The sequence below is a fragment of the Chinchilla lanigera genome, unplaced genomic scaffold, assembly GCF_000276665.1.
Source record: "Chinchilla lanigera isolate Chin_1 unplaced genomic scaffold, ChiLan1.0 scaffold00001, whole genome shotgun sequence".
NCBI classification, from domain to species: Eukaryota; Metazoa; Chordata; class Mammalia; order Rodentia; family Chinchillidae; genus Chinchilla; species Chinchilla lanigera.
The window spans coordinates 10,284,342-10,291,517 of NW_004955402.1; the positions used below are offsets into that span (position 1 = coordinate 10,284,342).

Here is a 7,176-nt window from a genome sequence, read left to right on the forward strand (position 1 = left end):
TGGCGGCCGCCGGGGTCCGGAGCCCGCGCTCCCCGCTGGGTCGCGCTCGGGCCTGGCGGGCCATCCGGGAGATGGATTTAAAGGCCTAGCTGTTGCTTCCCACCATCGACGAACGGCCCTCCAAACGCGGCGCGCGGCGTGAAAGCCCGCGTTCGGTCGTCCGCGCTCTTCGTGGAGCGCAGCCCTAGCCGCGGGGGAAAACGGAAGCGTTGCTTCACGGGGTCTGCAGACTGTTGGAAGCTCGAGAGGAGCTCACCCAGCGTCTGTAGCCTGTTTCCTTGGTACTTAATCCCAGGCTTGCGTATTCCACCTACGTGTCTCTGGGAGTCCGGCTTTTGAGTTTGTGAGACTCTCCCCGTGTGGGGCCGAAGTCAGCGCTTTACTTGCTGTTGATTGCGCGGGTGATAACTTTACCTCCTGTTTTATTTCTTCCTGTGGCTACGTGGGTTAGTTGCGTCTACTAAAGACTAGGGTACAGGATTGAGTGATTCACTGCGAACTACCTGTAGGTAGATTTGATTTCGGTGTTTTCCCGAGCTGAGTCTGGAACTTGGAAGTAAGAGGTGATACCTAAGCCAGCGGCGAGAGGTATTTAGCTGGTTTCTGGTGGATCAGAGATTGTCACTGTCAGCTAAACGGTTACTGGTCGCCGGTTATGCTGTACACAGGCAGTAATAGCACATTTTACGAGGCAGGACCCCTGCCCTTTTGGAGCTTTCTGTTAAACGTCAAAACGAGGATGTAGAGGTAGGCTCTAATACAAAAATCTCGATATTGTATTCAGGAGAGTATAGGAACACCTTCAACATTAACGTGTAAGATTTTTGTTGTTATGCGCTTGTGGTGCTGGCGCTCGAACCCAGGGCTTCGGCTTGCTTGACAAGCTAGTCACAGAGCTACATCCCAGCCCCGGTTCCTCTGTCTGTTTGTCTGTCTGTCTCTCTCTGTAGCACTGGGGATTGAACCCGAGGGGCTTCACTGAACCACATCCCAGCCTTTTACTTTTTGAGACAAGGTCTCCCTCAGTTGCTTGATTGCCCCATGCTGAGCTCGAACTAGGGATTCTCCTGTCTCAGCCTCCTGCAGTGCTGGGATTACAGGCTTGTGTTACCACCCCCACTGTATAGCTAATTTATATGATATGTTTTGGAATCAGTTCTTCTCTCTCACTTTTTTTTTTTTTTTTTTTTTTTGTGGTTCTGGGGAATTAACTCAGGACCTTGTGCTTGCCAGGCAGGTGCTTGTGCCACTGAGCTATATCCCCAGCCCAGTTTTTCTCATTTAAAGGTTCTGTCATAACATTATCTGCAAACGTTAATGGCTATACTGAACCTCATTTTGTGTTTTTGGTATAATATAGAAACAAAATTTTTTGTACTGAAGGAAGAAAGTGTTTTACTTAATGAAAAGTTCACCTAACTAGGCTCTAGGCTGCACTTTTCAGCAAGCTGTCCTATTTCAGTTGGTTGAGATCATCGTCTTTACCAACACCTTAGTCGGAAACCGGGGAAGCAAGCTTGGCTTTTCTCTCACACGTCCTGACATCTGATAGCCAGTTTTGTCACTTTTACCTAATAAAAATGTCTTATTACCCCGTTCTCTTTGGCTGTTATGTTCAAATACTGTGAATTAGGATACTGAAGGACCAGGTGTTATCTGAAGAGTAGCTACATCTCAGTAATTAGAATTGAGATAATGAAGGATTCTTCAGGAAATCATTTGCATCTGTCTAGTTCCTTGGCTGAGACAGGTGAGATAATGTCGCTTTTCCTACCCGCAGCACCTCCCTTCCATTCCAGTCACCACTGAATGTGGCCTCTTTCTTCCCCAGCGCACTCCTCGTTTATTGTTTATTTCCCCTTTCGAGGTAAATATGTTGCATGCAATGAAATGCAGTGTACCTTTCCCAACACTGAGAGATGTATAGGTCTGTGTAATCCAGACGCCATCAAAGTATATAGTACTGTGCAGTGCTACCAAAACCGCGGAAGGTTTCCTCCAGGCCTTCCCAGACACTCTGTTTTCATGCCATCCGGGCAACCAGTTTCTTTGCCATGGATAACTTTTTGTTTCCACTGAAATTTCATGTATTTTGTCATCCCTCCTTGTATATTTTATTTAAGACTACTGTAAACATTCTTGTGCAAATCTTTTAGTTGGAAAAAAGGTTACAGCTGGATGTGGTGATGCACACGGTAATCTCGGCACTTTGAAGGCTGAGGCACCAGGCACACAGAGAATTCAAGGCCAGCCTGAACTTCATAGCGAGACCCTGTCTCAAAACAAAATGAAAAAAACCCCAAATCGGATTTTTTGGGAGTGGAATTGCCAGATAAGGAGTTTAAGTGAGAAACTCTCTGGCCATTCTGCATTTCACACTTTCACTAACATTGTATTACAGTGTTTCTTTTCCAGAGATGGTGTCTGGAGGCCTTCACAATGGCTTAGTGCTTGACATGACCCCTTCTAGTTTTCTTTCAATACAGCCTCTGGGCTGTTCTCAACCCCCAGGAAATAGTACTGTTTACCTTTAGGCCAGGGTTAGGAAAGCACATGATACGTACCCAGCCAGACTTGGCCGGGCTCAGTGCTGTGAGGCCTGGGGTCCCTGCGAGACTCTCTGATGTCAGCAAGTCGCACTGTGGGTCCACGTGTGCTGCCTGTGCTTGTGACAGGATCAAGAGTGCTGAGCAGAAAACGGTGGAAGTGTTGAAGACGCAAGCAGAGTCAGAAAGCTGAATAGAAAATAAGCCACAAATAAAAATAAAAGATACTGTATATGTGAATCAGAATTCCCATCTCTGTGCACTCACCAGCACTTGTCAGTCTTTTTAATTTTAGCCATTTTTAGTGGGTATATATAGTGGTATTTCCTTGGGTTTCATTTGCATTTTCCTAATAACCAATGACATTGAGTACTGTATCACCTATTTGTTTGTCATTCTCATGAATCTTTTCAGATGAAGTCTAGACTGTTCCTTATTTTGACTGTTTCTATTTTGTTATTGAATAGGAACTCTCTATATCCTCCATGCTAGTCCTTTGACTGATACATTCTCTCCATTTTACAGATTGCTTGTCTTTTTCTTTTTCTTTTTTTTTTTTTCTGAAACAGGGTCTCACTGTGTAATTCAGCAGTCCTTCTGCCTCAACCTCCCAAAGTGCGGGGAGTGCAAAGTCCTGAGTTTGATTCCCAGTACCAAAAAAAAAAAAAAATTGGTGTTTGTTTCTGAGTGAGCACAGGTTTATTTTGAAAAAGTTTTAATTTATCTGCTGTTCTTTTGTGATTCTTATCAAAGAAACCTGTGTCTATCTGCCCTCAAACTATGAAGATACTTTCATATGTTTCTTTCTGGTGCTTTATGATTTTTACTTTTAAGTTATGAGTGTGGTCTGTCATAATTTTATTTTGAGATAGGGACGTAGGTTCATTTTTCTATATAGATTTCCAGTGATACCATCCTCATTTGTTGAAAAATTTTACCTTTGCCTTCGCCCACATTGGTAACTTTATAGAAAACCCATCGGGTCATTGTGCCTTATTTCTGGGCACTTTGTATTGTTTTATTAGTCTCTCTGTTCTTCATTACTGATTACTGTAGTTTTAACCTTGTATTGCTCTAGCTGCCTAGTTTGTCTTCATAGGGAGTATACATTTGTCTTTTAAAATTGATTTTAGTTGGGTGTGATAGTACATGCCTATAATCCCAGCCTGGACAACTGTCCCAGCCTGAGACCCTGTCTCAGGAAAGGTTTGGGGATATAGTTCAGTATAAATGTCCCAAGTTCAGTCCCTAGTACCAGGAAGAAGAAAAAAAAAAACAAAAATGAAATTAATCTTTTTGAGTATCTGCCCTAAGTTCTCTTTAGAATATAAATATGACCCTAGCACTCCATTATGTACTTAAAGTTGGTCTTAAACTCAGCGTGTAACCGGGCCTGGCTTGGAACTTGCAGCAGTCTTCCTGCCTCACCCTCCCAAGTGATCACACGAGAGGAACCTGTCTTTCCACTACTCATTTTTTTTTTAAGTTTAATATTCTCTCAGTAGTACCTAAAATTACTCTTCTACCTTGTGTTTTGCTTTTTGTTCCCGTGTGTGTGTGTGTGTGTGTGTGTGTGTGTGTCTGTGTGTTTTGCTGGGATTGAACCTAGGCTTCGCACATGCTAGGCAGGAGCTCTACCACTGCGCTGCACCCCCGGCCCAGCCTTGTGTTGTTTACTACCACTGTCTTGCTCTTGTCTCTCTTTTTACTTATTTACGTATGTACTTATTTATTTATAGACAGGGTCTTGCTATGTAGTTCACGCTGGACTTAAACTTGCTTATGTAGCCCAGGCTGGCCTCAAATTCACAGCAATCCTTCTGCCTCAGCCTCCCAAGTGCAGGGATTACAGACATGCGCAACCACGTCTTATCATTTCTTGATGGGTATTTCATACTTTTCAAACTTCTTGATAGCAGTCCACTAAGATGTTACTCCCAGCCTGCACTACTTGATGTTCCTTTGCATATCTCCATTGCATTCTACAGTTACAGGTTTTTGTTGTTGTTGTTTTGTTTTGTTTTGTTTTGTTTTGTTGTCTTTTTGAGACAGGATCTCACTATGCAGTTCAGGCTGGCGTTGAGCTCACTTTGTAGCCCAGGCTGGTCTCAAACTTGCAACAATCCTCCTGCCTCAGCCTCCGGAGTGCTAGGATTACAGGCATTACAGTTATTTCTAAGTGTCTTTTAAGTACCTGAGCTCCTTGAGAGCCTAGGTTTGTTAATTTTTAATCCTCATTACCAAGCAAGACTATGACATGCATAATAGGTAATGATGTTTTGGTTTTTTTCTGGTACCGGGAACCGAACTCACGACCTTGTGCTTGCCAGGCAGGTGCTGTGCCGCTGAGCTAAATCCCCAACCCCATAATAGGTAATGATGAATAGTATATTTATCAAAGACACCTTTGGACCTGGCAAAATTAATAAAATGTATTTGGATTTTTCACAGACTTTTTTTTCTTTTTTCTTTTCATTTTTGATAAGAGTAAATTATAGATAAAGATTATAGTTGCCTAGGCAAGGCTGAAACTTGTAGTCTTCCTCCCTCAGCCTCCCAGAGTGCTGAAATTACAAGTGTACAGATAACTGCCACATCTGGCTAGGACAGACAACCTTTTAAGTCTGTTACATCCAATACCAAGCCATTCCCACTATTGTGATGGTGTCTGTACTGCTAAAAATGTAGCACTTTAAGGTTGGTCCCTTTTAATTGTTAAAACATCAAGTTGAATGTCTGTTAAAATCCAGGATTGGGCCAGAGATATATATAGCTCAGTGGCACAGCACCTCCTGGTAAGTGCAAGGTCCTGAGTTCAATTCCCAGTACAAAAAAAAAAAAAAAAAAATCCATGATCACACATAAAAGTCCTGACCCTAACTTCAACAGACCTCTAGTGAGGTAGGTGAATAGTGCTATGTGTACCAGCTAGTGTAGGGGATGCTATGATGATCTACAACGTGTATGCTATAGAGTATGAACTTCCCAGGCGTGGTAGCACTCGCTTGTAATCCCAACACATGAGACGCTGAGGCAGGAAGATTGCCGCACTTTCCAAGCCAGCCTGGACTACATAGTGAGTTCCAGGACAGCCTGAGGTACATAGGGAGACCTTGTCTCAAGAGAAAAAAAAAAAGAGCCCGTTATAGCTGTAATAATCCCAATACTTGGGAGATGGAGATAGGATTTCCAGTGGCGTTTGAGGCCAGCTTGAAGTATAGCAAGAGCCTGTCAAAAACAGAACAACTAGCCAGACCTGTAATCCCAGCATTCGGGAGACTGAGGCAGGAGGATCATTGCAAGCTCAAAACCAGCCTGGGCTACAAAGTGAGCTCAAGGCCAGCCTGAACTATATAGCAATACCCTATCTCAAAAAGGAAAGGGAGAAAAAAAAGCCAGAACAACCAGAGGAACAGATGGATTGCTCATCACACAGAATTGGGGCAACTGGCTTTTCACTCAAGGAAAAGAGCAAAGGCGGTTTATACCTCAGATTAAAGCTGTAAACATACAACTAAAAGAAATTAGAGACTGTTTTATATAGTCTTGGCATGGATAACATTCCAAGGAATGCCCATCTCCAAGAAAGACTAATAAATATAACAGTATAAAATGGGGGGGGGGCAGGAAAAAACACATGCTACACATGCCTGCTGTCCTTGTGTTTAGGAGCAGATGCTGGAGGATTTTTTTTTTATAAAGAGAAAAAAATTTCAAAACAAGATAGAGGGTAACAATGTATATTGTTATCTTTATTGTTAACAATATACATTGTATATTGTTATCTTTAAATGAGTTCCAGTCCGTGGAGGATCATTTGCGCCCAGGAGTTTCAGACAGCCTTGGCAACTTAGCAAGCTTCCATCTCAACACAGAAAAAAGTCTCCCTAAGGGCACAGACTGACTGAATAGCAGAGTGGGAGAAAATACAAAGGAAAACAACCTTATTGAAAGTGGCAGTAATGTGCTCGCATTGGCTGAGAGTGTGGCTCCGTGGGAGAGCGCTTGCCTCCCGGGCATGATGCCCTGGGTTTTGTCCCAGCAAGCGCGCACAGGCACACGCACACGCACACCCTGCCATGGGAAACTCAAAGAATACACGTTTCCGTACTCACGTTCTCCCCCTTACAGGTAACTGGGAAAAGCAAATCAGTCTGCTAAATTGAAGCAAATGTGCAAGATTATTAAAAAGTGTTGGTGAGGGCTTGCACAAATGGGTTTGTAAAAGCAAAAATAAAGAAAACAACTGGGCATGGTGGCGCATGCCTGTAATCCCAGCGTGCAAGAGGCTGAGCCAGGAGGATCGCTGCGAGTTCAAGACCATCCTGGGCCACAAAGTGAGCTCAAGGCCAGCCTGAACTGCATAGTGAGACCCTGTCTCAAAAAGACAAACAAAAAGAAAAGAAAACAAACTTACATTCATCTGTAGAGGTATAATAAATTATGGCATTTCTATATAGTGTAATATTATCAAGCTCTTAATATATATTGACAGGAGCTGGGCGTGGTGGCACACGCCTGTAATCCCAGCACTTGGGAGGCTGAGGCAGGAGAATCGTTGTGAGTTCGAGGCCAGCCTGAGCTACAAAGTGAGCTTAAGGTCAGCCTGAACTGCATGGGGAGACCCTGT

General features: G+C 43.5%; 1 protein-coding gene across 2 annotated transcripts in view; it reads left to right on the top strand.

The window, feature by feature from the left end:
* The window catches only part of Snrpd1 (small nuclear ribonucleoprotein D1 polypeptide 16kDa), a 10,900-nt gene that overhangs the window by 372 nt on the left and 3,352 nt on the right, over window positions 1-7,176 (top strand). The window contains exon 1 of one of the 2 annotated variants that reach the window (XM_005372690.2): window positions 203-281. The exons of the other annotated variant lie outside the window; for it this stretch is intronic. The gene's annotated coding sequence lies outside the window, so the exon portion shown is untranslated. Of the gene's footprint in view, window positions 1-202; window positions 282-7,176 lie in introns of those variants that run through there. 2 annotated transcript variants of the gene reach the window in all.